The following is a 3,862-nucleotide window of genomic DNA, read 5'->3' on the forward strand; positions in this document are numbered from 1 at the left end:
CATTAAGATGCAAAGCTTCTCTATGACAAGTTACCTTAAAAAAGAGTTAAGCTGTAGACTTTGGTGCTTTTTTTTTTTTGAGATGGAGTTTTGCTCTTGTTGCCCAGGCTGGAGCATAATGGCGCAGTCACTGCAACCTCTGCCTCCCGGGTTCAAGCGATTCTCCTGCCTCAGCCTCCTGAGTGAGTAGGTGGGATTATAGGCATGTGCCACCATGCCCAGCTAATTTTGTATTTTTAGTAGAGACGGGGTTTCATTGTGTTGGCCAAGCTGGTCTCAAACTCCTGACCTCAGGTGATCTGCCTGGCTTGGCCTCCTAAAGTGTGGGGATTACAGGCTTGAGCCAATGTGCCCAGCCAAGACTTTGAAATGATATTTAGGAGTGTAAATCAGCACAGTCAATTTCAAGATAATTTGTTATATACATTCATAGGAAGAAGGAAATTTTTGGTTTTGGGGGTCAGGGACCAAGTCATTATCAGGGTATGCTGCATTTCTTTTACTTTATATAACTGTGTCTTTCTGTGTTCTACAGAGAAACAGCTTGAAAATGGGGTACTATCCAAATGTCAGTTAGTGTTATTATTGATGATTTTGTGACTCCTACTGTGCCTCTCATGCACTATGATGGTAAAATGTATCCGTTCTCTAAAGAAAGGCACTATGGCTGCAGTGAGCCATGGTCATGCCACTTCACTCCAGCCTGGGCAACAGAGCAAGACCCTGTCCCAAACAAAGCAAAACAAAACAAAAGCAAAACACTATCCTTATCCTTTTTCTTTTCTTTTGATAATATAGGCAGATAATAATGTTCAAGTTTTCTTGGAAGATCAGGAAAAAAAATAGTGAAATAGATCATCTTTATTCCTGCACTATTTTTGTGCAGAGAGGGATGTTCCCATTCTACCATCCTCTGCAGCTTTTCTCTAGACAGGATGTCTACTTTTCTACTGACTATCTTTTCCAGGGTAGGAGGGTAGGGCAGGGCATTGGAAAGAGGTGAGCTTTAGGTCAGTTTTAACAAAACACAATATTATAGATACAATTGAAGCCCCTTTTGAAGCTCTTTGCAATCTCAATTCCCTGACTCCTTTGCCAATATGTATTCTTCCTATATTTTCATACTTTTGGTACATATGAATGTATCTGTAAATAATGGATATTAATACTATTATTAAGTCTTACATAAATGGTATCTTAAATGTATCCTTTTGCAAATTACTTTTCCATTCACCATTATGATTTGAGATTTACTCATATGGATTCATGTTGTTCCTTCACATAACTTCATTGCTATATTCTACATTTATTCATCCATTTCCTTACTGGTGATAGACAATGCTATGGTGAATATTTTTTTTATGTGTCCCCTTAGGCACATACATGATGGTTTCTTCAGGGCAGTGATACTCAAAGTGTGATGCATGAACCAGCAGCATCAGTATGACCTGGAATTTGTTAGAAATGTAAATTTTTGGGCTTTAACCCATGCTTACTAAATCAGAAACGGGGGTGGGGTGGGGGTGGGGCCTACCAAACTATTTTAATAAGTTCTCCAGTGATTCTGACGCACACTAAAGTTTGAGAATTACTGTTCTAGCTATAATTTTATAGAATTGCTGGGTTATAGGATATGTGTATTTACAAATTTATGAGATTTAGACAAATTGTCTTTAAAGTGATTGTGCTAATTTACACTTTTTATTTTTAAAAAAGCTTAAGTAATGTTTTTGTTACTTTAATACATTGAATATTAATTTATTAAGCTGAAGTAACAGCTCATCTGTCCATACAGGCAGCCCTTGAAGAGATTTTGTTTTACTTTATTTTATTTTATTTTTTGAGATGAAGTCTAACTCTGTTGCCCAGGCTGGAGTGCAGTGGTACAATCTCAGCTCACTGCAGGCTCCGCCTCCCGGGTTCACGCCATTCTCCTGCCTCAGCCTCCCAAGTAGCTGGGACTACAGGCGCCCGCCACCACGCCCGGCTAATTTTTTTGTATTTTAGTAGAGATGGGATTTCACTGTGTTAGCCAGGTTGGTCTCGATCTCCTGACCTTGTGATCCGCCCGCCTCGGCCTCCCAAAGTGCTGGGATTACAGGCGTGAGCCACTGCGCCTGGCCAATTTACACTCTTAAATATAGTTTCTGCCTATAGATTTTAACTTTTTAAAAAAGTTGTGGGGAAATGGCGGCTTCAGGAGAGAGCGGGACTTTGGGCGGCGGAGGCGGCACAGAGGAAGCATTTATGACCTTCTACAGTGAGGAATAAAGATGGCATACAGCATACCTCATATTCATTCCAACCCTGACAGTGACACCAAGAATGTTTTCCTGGGACTGCCTGGTGCTTGTTCTCCCGGGCGTTGTCTTCAGGTGAAACAAATAGAGAAGGGAGCCTTGGTTCTAACATCCAAAAATCACATTGAAAGACTGACCCGTCCTGGTTCCTCTTACTTCAGTTTGAACCCATTTGAGTTTCTTCAGATAGATCCTGAAGTTACAGATGAAGAAATAAAAAAGAGGTTTCGGCAGTTATCCATCTTGGTGCATCCTGACAAAAATGAAGATGATGCTGACAGAGCACAAAAGGCTTTTGAAACTGTGGACAAAGCTTACAAGTTGCTACTGGATCAGGAGCAAAAGAAGAGGGTCCTGGATGTAATTTAGGCAGGAAAAGAATACGTGGAACACACTGTGAAAGAGCGAAAAAAAAAAAAACAACAATTAAAGAAGGAAGGAAAACCTACGATTGTAGAGGAGGATGATCCTGAGCTGTTCAAACAAGCTGTATATAAACAGAGAATGAAACTCTTTGCTCAGCTGGAAATTAAAAGGAAAGAGAGAGAAGCCAAAGAGATGCATGAAAGGAAACGGCAAAAGGAAGAAGAGATTGAAGCTCAAGAAAAAGCCAAACGAGAAAGAGAGTGGCAGAAAAACTTTGAGGAAGGTCGAGATGGTCGTGTGGACAGCTGGCGAAACTTCCAAGTCAATACAAAGGGGAAGAAAGAGAAGAAAAATCGGACCTTCCTGAGACCACCGAAAGTAAAAATGGAGCAGCATGAGTGACCACCCGGGGTCACAGGCACAGAACCTTCCCCCTGCTATCTCCCTTCCTGCTTCGAAGGACTCATTCTTTCCTCCCACTTCCACCTCAACATAGAGTAGTATTTGCTTTTTAGTCCGTTTCGTTTTCAATACAATTTAATATCGATCAGAGTAATTCTTTTGTACATTGAAATGAGGGGACTGGTTTAAAAAAAGCCCTTCCTCCTCCCTGCCCCTAGAACAACCAGGATTGGAAGGTGGCACCATTGGTGCTGCCTTCTCTTCCCACAGCCTGTAACTCAATGTTTTGTACTTCACTGAATTGTGATGGTTAGAAACTTCGTGGATAGTTTGTGGAAATCATCCAATTAAACATATTGCTTAAAATGGTGTTGCTGTGACTTCAGAGTCAGGCCTGGAAGGGGCACTTTGGAAGCCCCTTGGCTTCAGTTGCTCGCTTCTGGGTGTGCTCCCTTCGAAGGCCCAGATAAAACAGGGAACACCTGTGGGCACACAGAGCAGGCACCTGATGCCCTGATGCCCTGTGGTGTTTGGCATGTGCCACCTGTCTACTGACCAATCAGCATGGCATGAGGCCCACGCCACCCAAACCTTTCACTTTCCAAAGAGCTAGCCATCCTCCTCCCAGTACCATGGTGTCCTAGCCTGTCTGCATTTGTTAGTAGTAATATTCTTTATGTATAATAAATTTTTATAACCACCCCTCCAAAAAAAGTGGTAACTACTGTCATAGGAAGCTTTACTTTTTGTTGTTTTTTAATAATTTCAGCTTTTATTTTAGATTCAGGGAGTAC

At 41.5% G+C, this 3,862-nt stretch overlaps 1 pseudogene; it reads left to right on the forward strand.

Moving 5' to 3' along the window:
• Positions 1–2,187: 2,187 nt before the first annotated feature.
• Positions 2,188–3,239, forward strand: LOC736360 (dnaJ homolog subfamily C member 8-like; annotated as a pseudogene).
• Positions 3,240–3,862: the final 623 nt, after the last annotated feature.

This window comes from Pan troglodytes, chromosome 15 (assembly GCF_028858775.2).
Source record: "Pan troglodytes isolate AG18354 chromosome 15, NHGRI_mPanTro3-v2.0_pri, whole genome shotgun sequence".
NCBI lineage: Eukaryota > Metazoa > Chordata > Mammalia > Primates > Hominidae > Pan > Pan troglodytes.